Consider the following 26,779-nt stretch of genomic DNA (forward strand, 5'->3'; position numbering starts at 1 on the left):
CACCCCCATGCAACCCTTAAAAAGAAAGAAGCATTTCCTTGAGCTAACATGGAATGATTCCCCCCTCTCCTCCTGCCAAAAAAAAAGGCAAGTTGTAGAAGAGCTTGTGTAGTATACCGTCAGCTGGGATAAAAGACAGACAAAAAAAAGAAAAATGATGTTATGATGGCATCATTCACAGACATTTTTACCCTGAGTCTAACTACATTAGCAGCAGCTATGAAGATGAGCATTTTATTCATAGTTTCTAAATACACGGAAATTTTGTGGTATTGATAGTTATTAAGGCTGTCCTATTTAAAATGACGCTTTCCATTGACCCGTTCTAGAGTCACTTTGATTTATATATATCCCAATAGGGCTGTTGCTTCTTTTAGAGACAAAAACATATCAAAATCGTTTAAAGCAACTTTTATTTGTACTTGAAGTGTAAATATACTACTCACTCTATTAAAAACAGAAAGTCGATCACTTCACAAATCTAACAATTTCCCATCATTTTCTTGGTAAGAATTGAAAGATTGGAGAATTTGTATTTGCCTCTAATTATATTTTCATTTAACAAACAAAAATATGTTATCTATAAGCAAAACACTTATACAGATAACAAAGTTGAAGAAAGAAGGTACAGTGAGTAACACACAGCCTCTGCCTTCAAATGTGATTGCAATCAGATGAGGGAACAGATGCGTACACAAAGAACACAGGAAATGATAGAGAGAAGGAAGCAAAGAAGGGGCTAAATGTGAGCACCCTGGTATTCTGAAGATGCTTTTAAATCTAGAGCCAGCAAGTTTGATCTAAGCCTGGGGACTAAAGAGCAGACAGGATAAGGCAGCTGCTTTTAAATTCCATCCTGGGAAACACCTGACCTAGGTGACCTTTCACTTTCTCTTTTGTTATGCCCCCAGGTAGCTGAATCCAGGCCAGAGATCAGGAAGATTTTAACGAACACTTGCTCAAGATTCTTTCCCCAAAAGGTAAATTACTTGCTGTCTGTTGTCTCTCTTTTTTTCCCTTACTGCTTCAGAAATAAGAGTAAAGCTGGTTTAGAAATCACCGTTTTAGCAACATGGTGATACGTCATCCTTGCGTTTGCATGTGTATAATTTACTCTGAAATATTTTACAAGGTAACTGAAATTCCGGTTTCCAGGCTCAGCAATGCTCTGGCACTTGTAACTTCCCCTCAGGTCACACTTATATGGTCTTCCCTTGGTAAATCTTGAGTTCAGCCTTTGCCAAAAAGCAATCAGTCTGACCAATGCTTTCTTTGGCGTTTTTCCATAGGTAATAACTGCCTTTTCCTCATATGAATGAATTTCTGATTGCACAACTGAAAAAAAAAGTGAGAAAATTAAGTCAATGGATTCTGTCTTGGAAGCAAAATTTCTGGCATTTCACATTAATGTCAGTAAGAAACAAATAAACAGGGTCTGTGATTAAGACTTGCCAATGAGCCAAGTGCAGTTTGCCCTCCAGACTTTTAGCCCCCATGCCTTTGTTGACAAAGAAGTGTCTGGCTTTTGAATCAGTGCGGCACCTTTTGGAGGGACTCCAGCTTCTCCTGACAGCACAGACTTTTGTGTGTGTGTGAGGCTGTGGGACTCCTTGCCATACAAGGCTATAGTGAGTAAAGTAATTCTCAGTAAGGCATAAACCACTGCAAGCCTTACATACCATAATAATGTTGTGTCTCCATGCAACAAGACACAGAACAATATTGGGGGCACAAAATTCCTTTCATTTTAAGGCCTTCACTGTTGAAGATTCTGTTATCTAAGAATTACCTTCCCTTTTCTTCACTGAATATTCATTGTCTTAAATCACCACCCCTACAGATTTTTCTAGAGTTGCTAACTCGGCAGATTTGGAAGCTTTAATTCTCTCACCACTTAAAACCAGATGTCATGTCTTAAGGTCAGATCAGAGGACACTACCCACCTGCCTTCCTAAGACCCTTGTAAATATCTACTCTATGCCAAAATAAATTTTGAAATGTTCTTTTATCACATAGTTGTGTATATACACCTTAATAACTGCAGATCAAGACCAAATAGCTCTTATTATTCCTTCTGAAATCACTGTTTTTTCCATTAGCATTGCTATATCAAATATCATAAGGGACCAAGAATTTTTCAGAACATAAATCAGTTTTCCTCTCCTTAGTTGACTTATAATTGTTGGTTCCCTTAAGAAATTTTTATTTGAATTTTGCTGAAGCCATGAGTTCATAAAATCTTAGTACTACGTTGTTAATCCTTTACTCTCAACTTCTGTTAATTGAATTAATGATGTTTGACAGTGTAGAGAGTGATATGCCCAGTTGTGAAATACACTGAATGTATGAATTTAAAGAAGTTGTTTTCAGTATCATTGAGCATATGCCTATGAAATAAGTTTTAGGACTAATGCTTGTTTTAGTTAATCATAACTGTGGTAGATACTGAGGCTGACTCATTCCAAATCCATTCCAACTTCCTTCTCATGTCCTGCAGAAGCTAGAAAGCTAAAAATCCCTTTGACCCTAGATGCCTTTGCAGCTGAAGTTCAGGTGTAACCTACATTCTGATGACAAGAAGCACTTACATAAAATGAATTAGATGGAAGAAAGGCAAAGCACAGGCATCTACCATGATGGTGTAAATCATGGCAATAACAGCAGCAGCCTGGTTCTGAGTTAGCAGCTTCCTAATTACAGGAGAAGTGACAGGGTTCTGGAACCAGAGCTTGTAACAGTGGCTTGTCAACTTAGCAGGGAGTTTCCTGGTTTGACAACTTCATGACTTTAGTGACTCTGTCATGTAACATGGCCCCAGAGTCTCCTTCTTCAGACTTCCCAGTGATTCTGTAAGCTACTCATATCAATCATCTATTGCCACAATAATGCTGTATAACAAACATTCCTAAATGCAGCAGCTTAAAACAGTAACCATTATTATTGCATGAATCTCTTGGTTAGCTGGCCAGTTCTACTGGTCCAGGTTGAGTTTGGCTGATCTTACTGAGCTTGCTCACATGTTTGTGGTGTGAGAGCTGATGGGCTAACTAGAGGCTGACTGGTCTCAGATGGCCTCAGCTAGGACAACTCATCAGTGTTCCATGTGGGCCCTCATCTTCCAGCAAGCTAGCCTGGATAGAGATCCAAGAGGAAGAGCAAGGTGTGCAAGGCCTCTTGAGGATTAGGTTTACAAACAGCACACCATTTCTGCCACATTCCATAGGCCAAAGCAAGAGTCAAGGGGTAAGGAAATAGACTCAATCCCTTGATGTGAGGAGTTACAAACTCACATGGTAAAGGAGGAATGAAAAATTGGGGCCATTATTGCAATAAATCTGTGTCAACACTGAATACTCTGAAAATACCCTTTCTGTTTTGAATTGCTAGAGTAAATTATGTTCTCTGCAGTTTAACTCTGACTTGCACAGTGGTGGGTTAGACGCTCTCATTTACCTCCAGTCCCTCTTAAAACTCTAAAAACTGACAATAAATGAGGAAAACAGGTACAAACTGGTACGGTCAAAGAGAAAGGCAGAGGCAACAATGGCAAAATAGAGATAGCAACACATACTGGCCATATAGAGAGCAGTCTGTGGCAGACTGGGTTCTCTGGGAAGCAGACCCCGGGATGTAGTTGCATGTGCTGAATGTTTGTTAGTGAAGGCCCTGGGTGTCCATAGCTGTGGAGGGAGAGCAAGGGAGCAGGAGTGAGCAGAAGTCAAGATGCAAGGCGGGCCTGACCACAGCCTCAGGCAACCCCCTGGGGAGTCCAGAACTAACATGGCCTGTCAGAGTTGTTCTGCGTTGGGCCATAATAGGCTTCCCTAGGAAGGGCATGGCCTTGGGCAAGGTGGCTGTCTGCAGTGAAGGTGATCCCTAAGGGGGATGATAGCAGAGAGCACAGCCAGTAGCAGCAGGATTTGGACAGCGCATCGTTGTAAGCATCTTCCTACTGCGCAGTCAGTGTTCCCAACTAGTAGCATATATTTGAAGCCATAGACCAAAAAACCTCTGTTCCCATTGGGAGCTAGTCTCAGTGCAACAATTAGAGTCTTAGGCCCCAAACCTTCAGGAGTGAAGATGGGTACCTGTCAGCACTAGTGCCCTTCATTTCAGGCACTAGGCCTGAATTTCGCTGTGCCCTTTCATTCCCTCTGCTGGTCTCCTCAACGTTACCGTGTGGCATGGTGTTATAATGGGCCTCTGCAGAAGACCATCCGTAGCCTTATATTTCCAGAGATTCTGGTAGAGTTGTTGCCAAGCAAACAATTAGGAGAGCTGGATCCAAGGGCCAGCAGGACATCCTGCTGATGGGAATTGGACAAAAGGCAAAAGAAGGATGGGAATCGGAGCTGAGACGAGCACAGGAACCCCTACTCTAGAAGGGAGCAAGGAAAACAGAAACTGGACCTGAGCATCTGGGCCCAGAACTTGTCTTTCTACCTATAGGTGTCTAAAACACAGTATTAAGGAAAATTGTCAATATTGGTGAGCCAAAAAGAGAAAAAATACTGGCTCCCTAAAATTAATTCCAATTAAAGTCATTATAAATTGGCTACTACCATACATGTCATCAAGTGTGTGCTCAGTAAATTAATTGGAAAGCTAAACTCTGCAATTATTGAAATATGGATGGTCATTAGGGTTTTTTACTACTTCCTTGTGATCCAAGGCTCACACCATAGCACAAGAGAACACATGAGCCAGAGGGCAGCTTCATTCTCTTCTGATGAGAGAAAACTCTGTGGAACAAATCCATGTTTCAAACAAATGTTCTTTTTACAATGTAAGCCACTTTGTTATTATAGTTGTGCTGTTCTCTTGATCATGGGCTTTTATTATTAAGAAAGTAAGTGTCTGTTTCCAAAATGTGTTTCACCTTAGCCAAATGCAGTAAAGTATGTGCAAACACTTTGTGAATTGAAAAGTGTTATAGAAGCATGAGCAGTTCTTGTTATTAGGTATTAAGAATGGTCTCCTTTTATACGACTCCTCGTATTTGCTGTTCCTAAACAGTGGAACTCACATGGTTTAACAATCTTTCTTTTTTCTTTTCTCATTGAGGTATAATTGACATATAACATTATATTAGCTTCAAGTGCACAACATAATGATTTGATATTTGTATATACTGCAAGACGATCACCACAATAAATTAACATCTATTCTCATACATACTTACAAAAATTATTTTCTTTTGATGAGGACTTTTAAGATCTACTCTTATCAGCTTTCAAATTGCAATATAGTATTGTCAATTATAGTTGCCATACTGTACATTACATCCCCATGACTTACTTATTTTATAACTGGAAGTTTGTACCTTTGCCCCCCTTCACCCATTTCTTTCTTTTTCTTTTAATTAATTAATTAATTTATTTATTATTTTTGGCTGTGTTGGGTCTTTGTTGCTGCACGCGGGCTTCTCTAGTTGCAGCAAGCGGGGGCTACTCTTTATTGTGGTGCGTGGGCTTCTCATTGCAGTGGCTTCTCTTGTTGTGGAGCACAGGCTCTAGGTGCACGGGCTTCAGTAGTTCTGGCACACAGGCTCAGTAGTTGTGGCTCGCAGGCTCTAGAGTGCAGGCTCAGTAGTCGTGGCACACAGCCTTAGTTGTTCTGCGGCATGTGGAATCTTCCTGGACCAGAGCTCAAACCCGTGTCCCCTGCATTGGCAGGTGGATTCTTAACCACTGCGCCACCAGGGAAGTCCCACCCATTTCCAACATCATTAATCTGTTAGTCTCAAGTTTATTATGAACATACGTTTTCTGATTAGTGTTATTATTGTCTAATATTTATTGAGTGCTTGCTACATCTCTTAGGACTGTATATACTATATCAGAATGGTTCTGTCAGGAAAACAGAGCCACTGTAAGTGGTATAGGCAATGTGGCAAAGGAAGGGAATACATATGGGGAAGAAAAGTTCCTGTAGGAATTTTAAAAGGAGAGAATCAATAGCTTTTACTTTAGTTGTGAAGAGAGGGCTATTGGATTGTCAAGTCTCAGGGTTGGAAATGGTCCTTAAAATCTGGTCACTAGTCTGGCCCTTGAGATAGATGCATAGTATTGATGAGAATGAACTTGAACATGCAATTTCGCGCCCCTAAATTTATTTAGCAAAGAAATACATGTGATATCTCCAATTGTATGTCTTTAAGGCATCTTAATATTAGTCAATCCAAATGACCCCTAATTTCTCACCCTTGCATCTAAGAGTTTCCCCCTCCATCCTTTTAGTTGTTTAGGCTGAAAACCTTGGCTTCATCCTTAACTTTTCTGTTTCTCTTACATTTGGCATCCAATTCATCCGCAAGTCTTGTCTGATATGTATTCAAGGTTTATCAATAATCGGATCATTTTGCACTATCTCCACTGATACTATACTAACTCTAAGCCACCGATAATGTTTGCCTGAACTGGTATGGTCTCCTGGCTCCCACCCTTGGCCCCGCACAGTCTGTTTGCCCTCACTGGGGCTCTGCACATTCCCTGTGCTCGACTTCTCAGGGTGGACCTCCCCCAGGATGCATTCTTGGCCATCTGCTCTCCTATCTGCCTGCCTTCTTCAGAAAGCTAATCCATTTCCATAACTGCAGTTAACACCTCTGTGCTGATGACTCCCAACTGTTGTTTTCAGTCTTCACTTCCTGTCAGAGTTTGGACTTCCTGAGAGTACTAAGCACAGTGGTGGTCTAGCACAAGCACTGGAATCAGACAGCTTGGGTTTAAATCCCAGTCAACTCTATAAACTGCATTAACTGCTTAACCTCTTGTGCTTCATAAAATGGGAATAATAATAGTACCTATCTCAAACAGTTTCCATGAGGATTAAATGAGTTTACATGTGTAAAACACATAGTGCCTGGCACACAGTAAATAATAAGCATCAACTATCATTATTGGAGGTCATACTGTCACTGCCAGCTATATTTATACAACACCAGACTCCTCATTTGCTTCTCTCCCCCTTTAATCAGTTCTCCTCCAGTTTTCTATGGGGTCTCTAATTCTCAGACCCACCGATTTGAACATTGGAAATAATTTTTGACTTACCTGCTACTTAATTTCCTTTATCCAGTCAGTGACAGACAGGCCTTGCTAACTTGCCTGACTTTTCCTCGAAATGCCACTTACTCTTTTTCTTTCCTCTCCCTCCCTCTGCTGTGCCCTGGACTGGCCCCCATTGGCCCCCATGTCCTCGCACTGCCACAGCCAGAGCAGCCACCTCCTCAGTAGTCTCCACGGGCTCAGCCTCCAACCCCCGAGCCCTGGAAATGTTCTAAGAGTCTCTGTCTGTTGCTCTGTCCTTCACTCAGAAGCTTGCTGTTCTCCTCTCTTTCCACTTCCATAAGGTGGAGAGTCCTCTAAGTAGAGAGAATTGTCTAGAACTTCCATAATGAAGCTCCGTTCTGTGCAGTCTTATTTCCTTCCACTCTTCTGCTTTGCCAGCTCTTTCGCCCACTGCCCCAAGACCATCTCACACTCTTTCTGGCCTCTGCTTTCTTGCATGTTGTCCTCATCTGGAATGCCCTCCTCACTTTTCTTCATCCAACTCAGTTCTACCTGTTCTTCAGCCCAGCTCAAACTCAACCCTCTCCCTGAAGAGCATAAACCCACTTAATCTCATTCTTTGTGTTACTGCAGCACCTAAAACCAGCATTTGATTCGGATTACATATTGTAGCATATTACTTCATGTAGTTTTAAATATGTCATATTTTGTGTGTATTAGATAAGATCCTGGAAGGTTGTAATGTTTCCTAAACTTCAGCGTTCCTGCTCCACCTCTTCCCTACTATACACATAGGGAAGACATAAGTAAATGGTAAAGATTCAGAAAGCCTTGATGACAATATAAAATAATAGTAATAATAATAATACACATTATATACCAAGTACTCATCTAAGGAGTTTTACATTTATTAATTTGTTTAATCCTCACAATAATTTTATGAAGTAGAAATATTATTAACCCCATTTTACAACCAAGTTAACTGAGGCACAGAGAGATTAAGTAACTCGCCCATGATTAATTGCTGACCCAGAGTAATCTTTACATATGGAGATATATGAAGGAATGCAAAATATAATCTACGAAGACTATATTGTAGAAAATACATTGAATACCCAAGGAAAAGAAATCCTAGGATTCATCCTCACTTGTTATACAAAATATAATAACTGCATTTCTGGGTTGTGAAGGGAAAGTAATAAATAGGGATCACTTAAAAACAATGATGCAATTTGTCTTCTCTTTATTTTTCTGATTCTAAATGAATCACAGAGATGACCTGAAAAAGCATCTCATCCCACCTTCCACCTCCCCACTCCCATTTTATAAGTGAGGTCACTAGGATTGCTTTGAGAGCTCACCCAACCAAAACCATCAGTTGTTATGAAATAACAACTGTGTAAATTGGCAATTGCCCTGCCCTAGGAGGCTCATGTTCCATGGCATGCTCTGAAAGTCACGTACTCTTTTCTTTATCTTGCCACAAGGAACAGTTTGTATATATACAAATGATGAAGGGCTGTATTAACTTGTGTCTGAAAATCAGTTAAGTATTCCCCACAAATAACAACTCGCCCACACCTACCTGAACTCTAGGTCTTCACTCTTCAGAAGAGAGTGCAATAGGGCCAAGTGGTCCCTCCATGGCTGGCTGAAGAGCCTGCCCTCTTAACACTGAAAGCACCATCCCCAAAAGCTGGGATTTCCCCTTCCCGCAACACTCATCACCTCCTGTGTATGAAGGAAAGACTGTAGCTTGTCTCCAGCACACAACTAAGGTGGTGAGTTGAAGAATTGAACAAATCAGTCATTTTCTGTGGCCTGAATAGGAATCTGTACCTCTTGGCTTTTTGTTAGAGGAGGGAAAAGCAGTGGCCTGTTACCTCAGAAAACTCTGCCCAGTAAGAGGCTGGCCCTTCAGAGGATCTGCCCTGGTTGCCACACAGGTTTTGCAGACCTGGTTAAAAAGTTCTTGAAATGGTTATCTTTGCTTACAGTAGTAAGTTAAAAAATGAAATGAGAATTAAGAAGCCTTGTAATATAATTAATATTTCATACCACCTCATTAGTATTTGAATATGTTTTTGCTAAGCTCAGATGATTTCCATACAGGTGGGAAACTTCACATTTCATTTTATGACAAACAATTAACAGCACTTTGAAACAGTAGTTAGTTATATGTCATCCTACCTCCAGAAAAATATTTGCGTGTGAGGAGGTTTGAGCTGCCACAGGCATTCCTGACTGGCGTTCAAGTGGATTATTCGCTATCTTGCCTCTTGCATCTATTCTGCCTTAATGGCTTCTATCCTCCAACACTGCTGAAAGTGACTTGAGGCATTACAGATTCCAAAGGCAACCTGCCAGATGAAGCAGAGAAGCTGCAGGAAGCATACATTGTGACAGAAAAGTGAATACAGTTCCCCTGAGACAGGCGTGCATTAATATAACCATGGTTTTTAATCTCCTCAGATACTCTCTCTGTAACTATACATGCCTTGTATAGTATGTTCAAAGGAAACATGAATAATATCTAACAGCTGGACTCTTTCTAGTACTTTCTTATCAAGTCCTTCTAGTTTGCAGCTTTCCGGAACAAAGAGTGTCCCTAATGCTTAAGCCCAAACGCTTGACTTATAAACTTAGTGTAATGAACCCTGTCAAAATTTTATTACCAATTGGTTTGTACCATAATATATGTATGGAGCAGCTATTGTACACAAGGATGAGTTATTGTAATGAACTTTCCATTTGTTAGCTTTCTCTTAACCCCGGAAATTGTAATGTCTCCTTTGTTTTTATTTTAGCCAGCTGCCATTTAGCCAGCTGCCATAAAGATAGCCATCTCCATCTGATTTCTTTTGCAGCTACAATTCACATATTAAAGTGGAATCCATATCTTTCATCCTTCTTGGGTGATGTACAGAAAAGATCCTGTCCACAACTGGTCTGACACCTGTGTGTTCTCTCTCATAAAAGCCAATGCCAAGCTAAATCTTGGACTAGGTTTAATCATTACAGTCCTTCTGGACCCCACAAACGCCAAGGCATTTGCTCCACAAGACAGCCTGGAACCAAGGTGTAATCAAGTCTTCCACTGGTCCCACTGGACTGGGCTATGAATCATCTTCCTTTCTTACCCAGCTGGCACAGATAAAGAGCAATTGGACAGCATTTTGTCTCCTGAAGAGTATAATTTCCTTAAATTACCATAGGTACTAGTTGTTGTATTCACTTGCAGCTTTTATAAGGCCAGACAGATCTCAGGAAGGCCAAACTAATCTCAGGAAGCAACCCACATGTGGAGAAAGCCCATTGCAGAGTTCAAAACCTCTTAGGGAGATGGAATATGCAGAATCATCCTCACAGTCACCTGCCTGGGAAACTTGAGCTGATGGGGCCTGAAGAGCATTGCTGCTCCAAGCAATGACACCACCTTTTGTTCTCAGTTTCATTTCACTGCCAAAATCATTCTGTCACCTGCCTCTTCCCTAGGGGCTGAGCTAATAGGAGATTGTTACACCTATCAGTAAGTCCATCTGGTTCACTGAAATTTATCTCACAAATAGTAGCTAGTCAAAAGAGATGGGAAGAGTGGCACAAAGTGGTCTTATTTCTGTAAATCACCACCACCGCCGCCCACCCCGTGAAAAAAAGCACTAGCTTACCCTTCACTAGAGCAGCAAACCTGTAAGGTAATGGACTCTTTCAGAGCATTCAGGTATGACCTGAATTGGGGCTGATATTTATTTGGTTTGTTCCTGGTATTTTATTCAGATTACATTTGTAGTGCTTCAGTCTTCCACTGAAAGTGACTTTCTTCTTAATCTTCATAACCTGGAGGGAATGCAGATTGTCTAGGTATATACAAAAGGAAATAATGTATTCACAGTATCAGCAAAGAGCAGGAAAATCTTTTTTTTTTTTCCCCTTGTAGGTTCCTGCTGAATATTTTAAGAGTCAGTGGGAGTTGTGGTACTTACTCATTTTTTAACCATGGGTCAGATTGGCTGCACTCTCCTCCTCCAGTCTGTGGCTAGAACAGAGTTTCCCCAACTACGTTGCTGTGGTGGTAAAGTACGCACACTTTGGGGCCACCTGCCTGTGTTTGAATCCTGGCTCTACTACACCAGCTGTGTGATTTTAGGCAAGTTTGTCAATCTCCACATGCCCTGGTTTCCTCATTTGCAGTGTGGAGATAATCATAGTGCCTACTTCATGAGATGGTAGTGAGGATTCATTTCAGTAATATAGGTGAAGTATTTAAAGTGACTGGACGATCATAAGTGGTAGGTATCATCATAATTATATTCCACAGGACACTAGTTCCAAGAGACGTTCCTGAGGAAACAAGAGTCTGTGGTCAAATAAGATTGGAAATGCTTTACACTAACATATTTCATCAAACCTATAAACTATCGATTACATACCACTAAGAAAGAAAAAACAATGCCAATTAAACTAGGACACGATGCTCTTCTAGGGATTTGGCAGTTCTCCTGAGTTTTGTTGCATTGCTCTCTGGCCTGTGGTGGGCAATCGTTTTGCACCTACCTCAATAACACAATATAGCCTCAACCACTGGGTATTGTCCTTTCTTAAGTTCTATCAAGCACTTGGTTATTGTTTTGCAAGAAAATATGGCATGGCTGTTAACCCTGCATGATGAATTTTGGCTGCTATAACATCATACATACACGCCCACTGCTCTGTTTTCATACCTCTTGGCATATACAGTAACTTTTCATTCCAGCGCCAAATCATGGTGTCATCTTTATAAAGACATTTTAAAGAGCAATTAAACATCACATATGTTGTTCTAAGAATGTTCCTAACTCAACTGACGTATGACAACAGCTCTGACCAAGTTCATATGTGCCCACGCAGTGTCTACCATTGCACAACTGCTGCTTGATGAACAGCCACTGGAAGATGCCTCTGTCCATAAGAAGCATCCTAGCTTCAGAGATGACAAAATGTGGGAGGAAAGTGCTGCTTAGAATTGATGAAACATTTATGTCCCCCTTTAGGAGATACTCAATGCATGTTAGCATATTAAAGGTTGGAGGATGCCCTGCAGTGAAGAAACCATCTTCCCTGATTGAAGCCAGTATATTGGGCCACACAGATGTCTTTACAAGCTGCACCTGTCAACACATTGTGGTGTGCTGAAATAGAACCTAACAAATCTGAGCATTACAAAGTAATTGGAAGGGATTTTTCTAGCCACTCTGTAATCAAATAGCAGCAAAGAGAAGGCTGACTGACCCTGATGGGGTTCGGAACTTGCTACCCCAAAATATGGCATCTTGGCATATTGAATATTTTCAGCTGAAGGAGTTTGAGAAAACAGCAGAAACAGGAAGGTCCCCCTCACCTTCTCCCTCCACAACCTTCTCCCCAGAAAAGTCATAAAACCCTCAAGTGAGAGGTACCTTCCCTATACCCCAGGGGAAAGGAATACCATTACCTCCGAAGACCAATGGACCCTTAAAGAATCCTAACAAACAGACCTTGTTAAGTTTGCCCCAGTTTACTATACATGCTTCATACTCCCTAACGTATCATATTTCGACATCGACCACTCTTCATCAAACCTAGCATAAAATTACATAGGTCTAACTGTTTCTTCAGATCTTCATTTCCTTATGAAGTTTCCCATATCACATAAAACATATTCAATAAATTTGTATGCTTTTTTTGGTATGTTAATCTGTCTTTTTCAGTTTAATTTTCAGACCCAGCCAAGGACTGTAAGAGGGTCAAGGGAAAGTAGCCCTCAGAAAACTCCTGGAGACTAGTGTTGAGTCAATATCTCCATACTCTTAAGGAAAACACTTGCCTTCATCCCAGTCCAGGGTTTCCACCGTGATGGGACTAACTCCCTAGAACTGGTCAAATTTTCAGTTAAATAACAAACATTCTTGAGCCCTCAATATGTATCAAGCCCTGAGATACAAAATGGTTAGGGAACCTGTTTCATCATCTATAAAAATGAAATAACAACACATAATAATAGTGTTTATTAAAATAATAATAGTAATTATTGTAGGTATACAGTTAAGAGATGTATGTAAAGCACTTAATACAGTGCCTGGCATGGCGTGTTACAGGGTTCATTGCAATGAGGGAGATGGGAGGGAAATGCAGGAAATGCTGAAGGTCCTGGCCCGCTGTGAGCCATGAGGGTCACTGCCGCCCACTTGTCTCTTATTCTAAAAGGGCAGATTACCATAGAGGACACCAAGCGAATGGCTTTCTGTCCTCTGGTTTAGTTTAACTTTAGATTCAACTCATTCTAGTTCCTTTGTGCCTGCAAAACCAGAGGAACTAAATGAGGCTTCAGCCAGCCTTGCCTCTGGTCACCTGCCCCCTGCAAATGCTGGGGTGTGGGAGAGTAATGCAATGACTTATTCTACCTTCAGCTTGGCATTTGGGATGAGAACCAGCATTGAGAAGATCATCTGGCAGGCAGAGGGAGAAGGTGCATGTGGGCACCGGGAGTTAAGCCAGACATAGACGTCAACTCAAGGCTTTCACTTCCAGCCCCAGATTGGCAAGCTAAGGGAAGGATGGCACCTGAAGTCCTGCCCGACAACCCCCACTGGCCCCCCGCACTGGGCGCTGCCCAGAACTTCAGGAGATACACAGGCCTGCTTTTACTCAGGCCTGAACTTGAGTTAGAACCAGGCCAGGTACAGAGATTTTAAAGACAGGAAAACTTGTCCTCAGAGCACCCACTTTGCAGCCAAGCTCCCTGTTCTTCCTCCCTGTCAGAGGCTTAGCCAGCCGCTCCTGCAGTTTTGTAGTGCTTTTCACATACTCACAGCCACTCTGCAGCAAGATGTCAGCCGCTTAGATGCTAGCCTCCTGCTGGGAATGAGAAACCAAAGTGAGAGAATGTTTTAAAGGGGATTATTTGCAGGATGGGAAAAGCAAAACACCGCACAGACATTGAAATCGCAGTAATTGGCTGCAATAACAAAGTTCAACGTTAAGCTTGGCTTCTCCATGCAAACATTAAGAGGGATAAGGAACAACTTGGTGAATCAACAAAGATTGCTCCCACCTAGAAGGAGGAAAAGAAGAACAACGTAGAAGTGAACAAAGAAATAGAAAAAAAAATGCTGCCCAGAATCATGCCTATGGAAATGAGTAGGGGATAATCAAGAGAAGAAAGTTGGTGGTGGAGGTATAGGAATGCATTCAAGGAAAAGTTTAGTAGAGAAGGCATTTGTAAACCAGTGAAAGAACTTAAAAACGGTAAGAAGAGGGAGTTAATCTTATTTTTGCGGCAGTGTCTGCAACTGCCTGGAGAATGGAGAGAGGCCCCAGAGCAAAAGATAGCATATATCATTGGTTTCCATGGTGATGACTAACTGTGTCACCATCAGAGCATTATGACTTCAGAATAGGAATGAGGATATAATGATAGTATATGCTAACATACCCCTTTAATCCCTCCCCAAGCTCTTAGTATTTATTCTTTAATTTTCACAATGCCTGTGAAGTAGAGAATATTATCCATTTTATTTCAGAGATTAAAAAACCAAGACAGGAGCAGTCCAAATGGGCACAATGCCTGAAAAGTAGTATTTCTGTTCATCTTTCATTCTACAGTATAAATTTGTGAAATAATCAGTATGAAAGACTATTTCATTGGTTTCATGATAAGTAATATGAGTATTTTGAGCTAATCATTTTTGAAAAATGTACTAGCATTGTATGGAGGAAAAACCATTGCTAACTACTATTCACATGTTTCGCCTTTGCTTACAAAACAAGAAAAGCCAAAATTTTAGCATTTTCAACGGGTCAGCATTGCCTTCCAAACTTTGTGTCGAAGATTACCAGTCCATCTTACCCATAGGTTACTTTCATTGCAACTGGCATTTTTTCAGGCTTTTTATATTTTTTCTGGGCTTTGTTTCACTTTAGTCTTCTGTCTCACTCTCTTCCTCTTCATTCATCTGTCCCATAGCTCCCTTCAAACACACCTTCAAAACCAGGGGTAATAAGACCTGTGACCATATCACTATAAAATTCTTAGAAATAGTTGACATGGAGAGGAAGTTTGTATAGTAGTTGAGAAGGCTTTGGAGTCAGACAAACTGGGTTCTAATTCTGCCTCTGCCACCTACCAGCAGGGTGACCTTGGACCAACTACTGCTCTAACCTTAAAATAAGATTCTATTAGTATGTTTTGTGAGAATAAAACTGGAGAATGTATACAGAGCACTTAGCAATTATTATTCTTGGGGCTGTGAAAACCCAGGAGTCCTTTCCTAGGTGGCTCTCCTTCTACTTTCTCATACCCTATTTCACATTCCCCACCTTGGCTCTAAGGTCTTTTGACGCTAGCCTCCTTGTGGGAGGTTCTCTCTAGTCATATCAAGAGAACAAAGAGAGAATCTCAGAGAAGCTGTGTTCATGCTTAGGATCTACTAAGACCTCAGGAAGTGGCTGAGGGGCTGTAGATCCAAGGACCAAAGTTTTCTTTCTCTGTGTCTCCCCCTTACAGATTGTGTGATCTAGGGCAAGCTACTTAACTTCTCAGACCTTCAATTTCCTCTTCTGCAAAATGTCATCGCAGTGCTTCGTAGGTGGTCATAGGGACCCTGTGAAGGTTAAATGTGATTATGAATATGAAAATTGCCTTGTGCAGGAGCATAGCACACAACAGATGTGCAATAAAGTATGAACTGAATGTGACTATGAATTTAAAATATTCCCCACCATTCTCACTTTCCTGGAATTTAACAGTAATTAAGTACCTTCTGGTGTATCCTATGATGCAGTTACTAAAATCGTGTAATAGAAAAACATTTTTTGACATGAGAAAATGCTCATGATCTATCACTAAGTGAGAAGTATTTTATATCATTTTTGTTCTTTGTTTTTTAAAAACTACAGGCACACACAAATAAGGAAAAAGGGGCAGTAAGGATTTTTGCCAAAATGTTAACAGTGATTATCTCTAGATGATGGTGGTGTGGTGTCTGTGTGTGATTTTTCTCCATTTTCTAAGTGTTCCACATTAAGAATAAATCCTTTTCCTTTTCGGGAGAAAAAGTAAAAATGAAATTTAAAAAGGAAATTGTGGCAAGTTTTTAGAAGAATTATATGGTGATTCTTAGGGACATAAAGCATGACCATGGAAGAAAAGCAGTAAACGCAGCAGGGAATGTGGAGCAGGCCAGCAGCAGCCGAGAAAGGGGGGTATGGGTGGAGGGAGAGGGAAGAAAAGAGGTCAGAGAGAGGACAGGCAGTAAGTCGAGGCCAGGACCCAGAAAGAACCTTGTCCTCTTCCAAACATTTGTTGCTTGGACTGCCAAAAAGCCTGTGGGGATACAGGGTTGTGTCCCCAGGCAGGCAGGCCGCTGAAGTTCAAATTTCACCAGGGAATTGGGAGTCAGTGGGCTTCTGAGCCCCAGTGGCTTTGAACTGCCTGTCTTTTCTGTCTCGGGTCCACAGAAAAGGTGATGTACTTGCCTGCTTACGTAAAAGCTAAAGGATGACCCAGATGGCCTCTGTGTGGCTTTCAAGCCTAGGAGACTGATTTACTAGGACTTGGTTTACTTTCTTCCAATGAGCAATAAACCAAAAGCTATCGCCACTAGGTGGCATGCCCCCAATACTATTTCACTTTGAAACTGGCAGAAAAGTTGGTGTGTCAGGGAACCACAGACACCCTATAAATCAAAAGCATAGTTAAAGGCAACAAGGTAAAGACCACTTAAGGTTTTCAGTTTCTTCCTATTAAAAACAAACAAAAACAATCACCACCACCACAACAAACAATCCTCTCCAGAATAATAAATTCAGTGCATTTCTCATGAACACACCTGAGGGTCTCCTTGGAAGACTTGCCTCCCCCCACCTCCTCCTCCCCGTCCTTTGCCAACCAAAATAAGTAAGTGCTCCCACAATACTCCAGAAATGGAAGCAGGTATCTAGTGTCATCTTAGATTAATGTCCAGCCATTGATGTAAGATAAGCTTCAGTTGAGGGAGGACGAGAAAGGTCCCCATGTAGGATCTGTTACAGTTGAGGAAGGACAAGAATGGTATTCAGCCCAAAATGAATATACTCCTTTTGGCCTAATAAATTTCTCTTTCTGAATATCAGTGCTAGTGCCAGGACCTCTATATTTATCTAGAGTTATCAGTCATTCACACCTTGCTGTGGATTCATTTTCCTCTGCTGTCTTTTCTCCTAAAAATTACATGCTATTGGTTGTCCTGTCAGAATAGAATTTTGGTCAGATAGCTAAAAAGAAGGATAATTTTGCAGCACATGAAAGGAGCACCCAGAAAGGATAGGACAGGGTGGGACCTTGAACTTGCTCTACACGTGGTTGCTGAGGCTCTCTGAACCCTTGGCATTTTTGAGTGAGGAGAAGAGAGAGTAGATGGAGAAATAATTAAAGGGAAGTGCTGAAAGAAGGGGATGCTGCAAGACATTTTGCATAATTTGCAGATTTGCCTAGGACTATCTGGATCATAAAGCCCCAATGATGAAGTGGAAGAAGTACAAGCAGTTTGGTATTTTCTGATTATAAAAATCTGACAGGAAACTCCCCAAATTCCCTGTTATTTAAATAAATATATGAGATGTGACAATAAATATAAGGACAGATTTTTTAAAAAACAAACACGCATGTATATACACACAAATGGGTATTACCCATTTCAAAGTAGAAAACTTAGGAAGCTGATCACTTATTTTAATGATGCAAACCATTTTGGGAGTTCCTCTTTTTGAATTGATTTTAGCAACTGATACATATCTTTTGAAAAGCCACAGTGCTAACAAAACATCATTCTTTTTGAAGACAGATTTCATTTGTTGATAGAATCAAACATCATTTGGAGCTAAATCTGGCAAATAGGAAGTTTGATCAATAAGAATGCTCCATTGCTAGTCAAAAATGAGATGTGACTTTGAAGTACTGATCAGAGGTATGTGCTCTGATATCAAGCTGCACCCCAATCCCCATTCCACTATTTTATTAGCTTTGTGAATGTAAGCAAGTTGTGAAATCATTCTGTGCCTCAGTTTCCTCATCTATAAAATGCAGGTGATAATAATTTCTACCTGATAATGTTGCTATGTGATGAGATAGTGTGCGTAAAATACTTCCATGGTGCTGGTACATACTATTTACTAAATAAATAGTAAAATTGGTAGTAGTATCAATAGCAAAAATAGATGTAGCAGCAGCCATAGTAACACGTGGTTTATAAACTCAGAGGCAATTAAAGTATACAGTCTCCCAAAGTAACAACTTGCAATAAGCACACTAACTTGCATGTGTTCTGACATATTTTTTAGTGTTCTTTTTTGCTTATTAGCCAATCCTTATTTAAACTCAGGTGGTACATATTTTCCCAGGAGCTCCTCCAGTCAGTGGAGAATATTCAAACAGGCAGTTTCTGCATCAGTGGTTTTAAATTATTGTACCAATACATTAGAATTAATTAAAATGCTCTATTCTCTAGACATGTCAAATTGTATGTCTTTTGTTAATTCACAAGATGTACCAAGCTAATGCAAATCACTTAAAAACTAAAATAGATCTAGTCAGTCACTGATTAAAATAGATCTAGTCAGTCATAGATTAAAATAGATCTAGTCAGTCCATCAACAGATAATTATTGACAATGAATTTTGGACTGTACAGGCTGGCCCCTGTTCTAGTCACCAGAGATATAGGGATGAACCAAAAAGACATAGCAGACCTGCAGGAAGTTCTTGGATTCTTGAAAATCCTTCTATCTAAGGGACACGCGCGCGCGCGCACGCACACACACGCACACGCGCGCACACACACACACACACACGGCATCATGTATAGAAGAACACCCAAGACACTACCAATGGTTGCTTCTAGGGAGCAACCATTTTATACCATTTTGTATTGACTTCCCATGTGCTTGCATTCGTTACCTTTTCAAAAAGTAAATAGAAACTAAAAATGTAAACTTTTATATAAGCCAAGAAATTTAGCAGCTCATATCTATGACTCTGATCCATCTCTTCTAACTATGTGAGATCTTTGCACTTCCCTCTTAACGCAGAAAGAAAATTAAATCGTTCCCTGCGATATAGTACTGCTATTGATCCCCAGCCCATTAATTACTCCTAATTTCCCTTGTAAGCACACAATAACAGCTGTGCAATCAGTCAATCCATGTACCACTGTGACAGCCTGTTGAAATGCTTTGCCAAAAGAATTTGGTTGTGGTGGGGTGATCAGGATCTCCCTGTGTGGCTGGGTAACCATTCCGTAGTGGCCAGCAGGATCTGCAACCCGCACAGCAGAGCCGGTCCAGCATCCTCCTCATCCATCAGCAGCGTGTCTCCCAGAGGCACTAGGCAATGACCTTCCCCCACGAACGCTGAGGCTCATTTTCTTCTTTGAAGCTCATTGCTATGTGCTTGACTCCAGAGAGCAGTATGTCCTTCAGCTTTAACCTTGCCAAGAAACCATCAATCAATCTATCAGCAAAAATTTATTAATCATCTCCCACGTTCAAGGCACCATGATGGATACTTTTGGGAATGTCAAGAAATAGATGTAGTTTCTAACCTATAAGAGTTTATTATCTAGTTCAAGAGACAGAACATGTAACAATTCAAAAGGTAGAATCGTAGAAGGTAGAATATTAAAAGTGACAAATTAAGAGGTGAAGGGGGAGAGGGAGCTAACATTTATCAAATGCCTATACATTGCGCTAGGGCTTCACATATCCTTTTCACTTAATCATCCTGCCCTGCTTTTAACTCCATTTTACAGACTGAGAGATGAAGAAAGTTGCCTAAAATCACAGATAGGTAATGGCAGCACGTGCATTAAAATTTCAGTAAATCTGATTTCAAAGCTCTGCTCTTCTGACTCCAAAACTTTGCTGTTCCCAGTGTGTATAATACCTCTGCACAGAAAATAAGCACTCTAAGAATTCACTGGAATGAGTTATCACTTTGATGGTAACATAAGGCATCATGAATAGGATGTGAAATTTGAGTAAGGCTCTAAAAGGTTAAAAAGCCAAAGATGGGTAGAATGTTGTCAGGTAAAAGAAAGGAAGAAAGGTATATTTCTATTTGTAAGGAAGGGCCTGTACTGTGGTGTAGAGATGAAAAAGCCCAAGCTGGTGAGAAGAATACTGGGTGGTGTGCCCATACCTGTTACCTGCTCTTCTCAGCACAGGTATACAGCATGGTCCCAAGAGCATGTAGGTGCTTCTGGGACCGTTCAATTAATGAATAAGGGAGCACTTCTTAGGAGGAGTTTCCCCTGGGCATATACTGGGAATGGCATCTGAAAACCTTATATATCTCCTTAGGGGTTCTTGGTGTATGTCAGGGACCCATTATACAAGACTAGCAATTTAACTTGATTATAAGTAATGAATATATTGAAAGAAACACAGATATTTTGGAGTAGAATCCAACACTGACATTCTTTTGAAAATATAAGACAATAATGCAATGCCTTACTTGTAGTGGGAGGCATCACAAGTTTTGGACTCTGGCTCAGACAGCTGGGAATGATTGGTTACTCTTCTCTGCCATTGGGGGTCTTAGGGTCAGGGTTGAGAAATGCTAGTATGGACAAGACACATACATGGCACAGCACATGATATTGTGGAGGCAAAAGGTGAAGGAGGAAGGATCCGTAATGCTCCTCCAGGTCTCCATGTCCTGATCTCCCTTGTCATCCATACTCTCTTGTTTTTTATTTCTTGTACTGACTAGTAAATCTCTCATTAGGAATACTTCATGTGTTGCTTTGCCCTGATAAGTCATCTTCGATTTTGCTCTGTCTCACATCCCACATCTGATCCATCAGCAAATCCTGTTGACTCTACCTTGGAAATAGACCCAGAATCCAACAATGCCACCATCTCCACTGCCAACACCTTGACCCAAAGCTCATCTTCACTCCCCTTAATTGTTGCAGTAGCTTCCTCACTGGTCTCCCTGCTTCTGTCCTTGCTCCCTAGAGTCTACTCTCAACAGTACCTGGAGGGATCTTTTTTTTTTAATTTATTTATTTTATTTATTTAGTTTTGGCCACATCGTGTCTTTGTTCCTGCGCGTGGGCTTTCTCTAGGTGCAGCCAGCGGGGGGCTATTCTTCAGTGTGGTGCGCGGGCTTCTCATTGCGGTGGCTTTTCTTGTTGCAGAGCACGGGCTCTAGGCGTGCGGGCTTCAGTAGTTGTGGCTTGCGGGCTCTAGAGCTCAGGCTCAGTAGTTGTGGTGCATGGGCTTAGTTGCTCCACGGCATGTGGGATCTTCCCGGACCAGGGCACGAACCTGTGTTCCCTGCATTGGCAGGCGGATTCTTAACCACTGCGCCACCAGGGAAGCCTGGAGGGATCATATTTTAACCTACATCAGCTCACGAGAGTACTCTGCTCAAAACCCGGAGTGACATCTTGTCCCACTCAGAGTAAAAGCCCAAGGCCCAGCTGGCCTACAAGGCCCTCACAATCCTTTCGAACCACCTCCTCTATTCTCCCTGCCCTCACCATTCCCCAGCCACACTTGCCTCTTTACTGTCTGAGCAAGCCACGTACCTTCTTCCTCAGATACTCTTCCTTCTCTTCCTTCTTCCTGGGATACCCTTCCTCCAGACATCCACCTGGCATTACCCCACCCGCCTTCAGATCTCAGCTCAAATGTCACTTTTTCACTGAGGCCTGACATGCCCTGCTAGCAACGTCTGACATCACCATGTATTCTACTTGTTCATTGTCTACCTTCCTCCACTAAAAGGTGAGTTTCACAAGGGCAATGCTCTTTATCATTTCATGTACTCCCAGCACCTTGAACAGTGCCTGATACATAGTTGGCAGGCAACAAATAGTTGAATGAATGAATCTGGTAGTCTTTGGCTCAAAAAGTTTCTGTTTTGTTTTTATAAAGCATGGATCAAAGTAAACCACCTGCTAAGAGGCAAAAAGAAATTGCATTTAAAATTTAAAACAAGTTGCAGAATTTGTATAGTATAATTTCATTTTCAAAATTATATGTTTGGGTGTATATTATGGAACACTAATTATATGCTGGCAGTTTGATAAATATACTCTACATAAGCCATATAATATACTCTTATATAAATGTTTGTAATGGCATGAACAAAGCTCTGGGGAAATACACCAAACTATTGGAAAGTAGAAGTGACATTTGAGGGAGCAAGGAAAGACCAGCTTTACTTTATATACTTCTCCAGGAGTTGATTTACAATGACATATATTATTTTATAATTTAAAAAGAAAAACATCCGAAGAAACTGGGTACCAGTCTTATTTCCATTGAAAGCTTTCCATTTTCATTTTTAACTTCTCACAGAATGATTTCCTTTGGGTTTGGGGCATGCGCTAACTTCCAAGGTTGTTCTGTCTCAGGAATTCTTTCTTGGCTACTATAGAAAACATTACAAGTGTCGGTGCCATCCAGAAAGCAGAGGACTGTGATCTTTCATTTTTTCCTTTGGGTTGCATTTTTTTTTTAAGATTTCCTGTTCTTATTGGCATGGTTACAAAATGAGAGATATTGCACACTGGATTGCCACAATCGCCATTTTTAACCTATCTTTGTGTCCCACACGTTCTTCAAGGATTCCTGTCACCTCAGTATCTGTAATTTCCACACCGAGAGCATAACAGCGTGGTGCAATTGTCCTTTGCAATGCAGCAGAACAACAGAAAGATGCCGAGGCCTAAGGCAGTTTCACAACACAGAGGGTCTTTCCACTTCAGCTGGACAGATGCCCAGACAGGCTGGGTGGAGTATTCTTAAGGTCTCTACACAGAGACCAGGCCTGTTGGAACTGAAATGGCTCCACCCAGTCAGCAAGGGACACTGTGTGGGGCAGGCTGCCTGCATCCCTCTGTTTGTTGTTTAGTTGGGCAATTTGGGCAATTGTTCACAGGGCAACAGGGACTCCACCACCTATCACATCTGGGCTGTCACTGCCGGGCTTATGAGTTACTTCTGCCTGTCAGTGACCACGCCCTTTCCCAGGCTTGGCCACAGGAAGTCAGGCTGGGAGGGAAGGAAGCCTTGCGAGCTGTGGGAACCACACAATCTCCTGTACTGCTGACCAAGATCTACTCACCCCTCACCAGAGGAACTATCCTGGAACCACCTTTGCTCCTCCTCCCCAGCCCTCTTGCCCTGAATGGCTGACTTGGGTGAGGTTTACATTCATTTTTTTCATACCTAAGGCTTGGATACAGGGATCAAGTTGCTCATCACTCAGACTGCACACAAGAAGCCTTACACTGAAGCATGCTCAACCTCCATTAATCAAGTCACGCAAATGGGAAAAAAAAATCAGATCGCATTATATATTTTTTCTTTTTTTTTCTGATGGTAACAGTAGTTGCCAAATACTTGGTTTCAGTTAGCTGCGGTTGGAGTATACAGCCTTGGTACAACCTTTTTGAAAGGTACTTTGACAGCATGGATCAAAAGCCTTAAAGATGTTTATATCCACCAGTAATTCTACTTCAGGGAACTGAATCTAAAGGAACGCAAGATGAACATACAAGGATGTTTCTTTGAAGGTTACATCCGTAGGGATGGAATACTTGAAATAATATTTTAGAAGGTTTTTTAAGGGCATGAGGAAATGCTCATGATAAATGAAAAAAGCCCTATATTTATGTAAAAATATACATAGTGAAAAATATGCATGTGTACATACATGTAATATATGTATGTAAGTGTTATGTGTGCAAAGAGAGAGGGAGCACTTTCATTCTCGTGAACTACCCTCTATCCTTGGTACCAACCACTGCCCCCTCTCCTAGACTTCTTACTAGTCACTGGCTGGTCTCTTATGCTGCATCCTCCTCCTCTTTCCAACAGATACATTTTGGAGGGCCTTAGGTCTCGGTGCTCAGTCTTCGTCTCCATCTGCATTTAACTTCCCTAGACCAGTCATCTCTTTTTCCTCCTCTCTATGCTGATGATCCTTAGGTTAAAATGCCCAGTCCCGTCCTCTTGCCCGGAGCTCTCACCATATATCCAACTGCCTACTCAGAATCTTCATTGGGGTGTGAAATTTCCATTCAGACTTCTCATTTCCAGAATTAAACTCTTGATTTCCACTACCACACACACACTTCTCTCCCATTGTTTTCCACCTCTGTAACTGGATCATCATTTCACCAGAAATGGGACTAGAAATCTGAACGTCGTCCTTTTCCTGCCGTCCTTCCTTACATCCAATCCATCAGCAAGTCCCCTTGCCCTTATGTTCAAAATATATGCTCAATCCAGTAATCTTTCACCATCTCCACACTTAGCTCTTAGCCCAGGACACCAGCATCTCTTCCCTAGACTTTTGTAAGAGCCTCCCAATTGGTCTCTCTGCATCCACACTGCCTACCTACAATCCATTCTCCATACAGCAACCAATGATCATTTAAAAATAATAAATCAGATCAAAGGCAAGAAATCCATAACCAAAATATTAAAAGTTACCCAGGAATGATGAGATTATGGACTGTTATTTCTCTGTCTGCTACTCTGTTATTTGTCAAATTTCCAATGATAAACACATTTCACTTTTACCAGCAAGAAATCAAAATGTTGTTTTGAAAAACCAAAATCATTACAGAGTTCAGCCTGAAATATTAGTATTTATCTCCCATGAATCAGTTCTGGCAGGCTAGCACCAAACAAGCTATAGGGCGGTAACGAATGCTCAACTTCCAAATACAGCACAAGGAGCAATGTCCTAAATCAAGGTAGCTGATACATAGCACTTGTGATGCCACTTCATCCTCCTGCACGCATAGCAGACATCACTAAGTGATTGGCACTGTTGCCAGCTGAGCTTATGTGCAGCCTTGAAATCCTTCTCAACACAGAGGCAGCCACTACCATTCAGTTAGGACTGACACTTAAGAGGAAACATATTAGTCATCTATAATAAGCATTCTATGTGAAGATTGAGACATTAAATTTTTATGCTCCATTTAAGTGAATATAATGCACTAAACATTTTCAAATTATCTTTACATCTAAAGCTTTATATATTTTCAAAACACCCCATAAGGTGGGTAGGGTAGATATTTTTATGGCCCCAGTGGTTAAAGTCACACAGCAGAGCTCTGGTCTCCTCATGCTTGTCTGTGGTTCCCATAAACCTCTGCAGCCTATGAGAGAGGTCAGAACTACACACCAGACACCGACCACAGCAGACAGGGAGGTGGGGGCCAGGGTAGCATCAAACCCCAGCAAAGATGGACTGCAGGTAATGAGTAATTCATTACTTAACAACTTCGAAAATAAATAGTGGAGAAACAGATGAAGTGCAGTTCACAAATATCAAAACAAAAGCCATCATCCTCTTCAGGGGCAGGGCCTTTGAAAGCCAGTTTGTTGGTTACCATAGCAACCCAACTGGTGTGCTGGCCAGCTAACCATTTGACCTATTCTGAAGTAGTTTTTATTCGGGGCTCCCAAGCCTGCAAAGGACAGATTGCTCAGCTGGCTTTAGTATCTTTTCACACTTCCTTGTCACCTTCTTTGCAGTCATATACAGGTTCAATGACCAAGAAAAATAAAGTGTTCACATGACCGCCACGAAGTAGAGTACAAACTCCTGCTGCTCTTCCATCTGTCGGAAGTAAGCAGCTTATTCCTTTGGCCACTAAGCAATTCTGATTGCCATCGGAGATAGTGTGACCCCTGTCCTTGGCAAGCCACTTAATGGAAGTTCCATGGTAGGAAATAAGTGGAGAAAACTCCTCTTCCCATAGGAATAGGCATGGCACTCTAAAATAGCAAAGACTATCAAGGAGATTAATCTTCCTGTAACATTCAGGACCACATCACAACATTGGTGAGTGAGGAAGTTCATCTTCTCTTCAATCTCCTGCCGACACACCTCCCATTAACTGCTTCACCTGCCCCCCACCCTCCTAAGGCATCCTCCTGCAGTCTCCTGCAGTCACATATCCAGAGGCTGATGCTTTATATTCTTTTCCCACCTCTCTGCCTTTTTACTCTAGTTTTGGAATAAAATGTTGTATCTCTTTGAGCAATATGCAAGTAAGAGGGGGGCATTCTCTGGCCAGGGAATTCTGCATTTTTTAGGTGCAGGGACGGAGTGGGAGTAGGGAAAATATAGAGCACTGGGGTTGTATTGTCAGCCCCACCTCCTTTAAACCTTCCTTCACCCCTCCCACCCTCCTACCCTAACACCACGGCTCCTGGAATCCAAAGCTCTGTTTCAATTAAGGGCAAGAATGTATGTCCTTATCCTGCCCAAGCCACTCCCCTTGCTGCTGGCTGATGAAGTCCTAAGACCTTCAGGTGTGCTGGGTGAGAGTGATTATGCAACAGCTCACAGTATTGTTGAAAGAATGTGGGCTGAAGTCAGAACCCCAGGATCGGAGCACAGTACTGGCCCCTTCCACTTGTTAATTATGTGTATGGACTCTGTGTCTAATTTCCTCTGCAGGATAATAATGGCTATAAAGTGCGATGTGTTCATGTGAAATTAATATAGCACCATGGTGGAATACCATCAATGCCAATTATACATGCTAGAGAAATAGATGAGAAAAACAAAACACGGTTTAGCCAAATAAAAAGAAATGATACAGCAGTAAATTGTTTACAGGGTGTGCCTAAGTGCCATGCAACCCAGTAACAACTAGGTATTCTATTAAATATGTGCTGCAAATTTAATTCAAATACAGTAATCAGATTTACACAGGGCCCTTTGCTCACGATCAA

The 26,779-nt window shown here is 41.4% G+C and overlaps 1 long non-coding RNA gene across 1 annotated transcript in view; it reads left to right on the plus strand.

Moving 5' to 3' along the window:
- LOC137202871 (uncharacterized) overlaps nt 1–26,779 on the plus strand; it is a 131,633-nt gene that overhangs the window by 2,967 nt on the left and 101,887 nt on the right. The window contains exon 2 of the long non-coding RNA XR_010932808.1: nt 912–980. This is a non-coding gene — a long non-coding RNA (uncharacterized lncRNA). The remainder of the gene's footprint in view (nt 1–911; nt 981–26,779) is intronic.

The sequence above is a fragment of the Pseudorca crassidens genome, chromosome 11 (genome assembly GCF_039906515.1).
Source record: "Pseudorca crassidens isolate mPseCra1 chromosome 11, mPseCra1.hap1, whole genome shotgun sequence".
NCBI lineage: Eukaryota > Metazoa > Chordata > Mammalia > Artiodactyla > Delphinidae > Pseudorca > Pseudorca crassidens.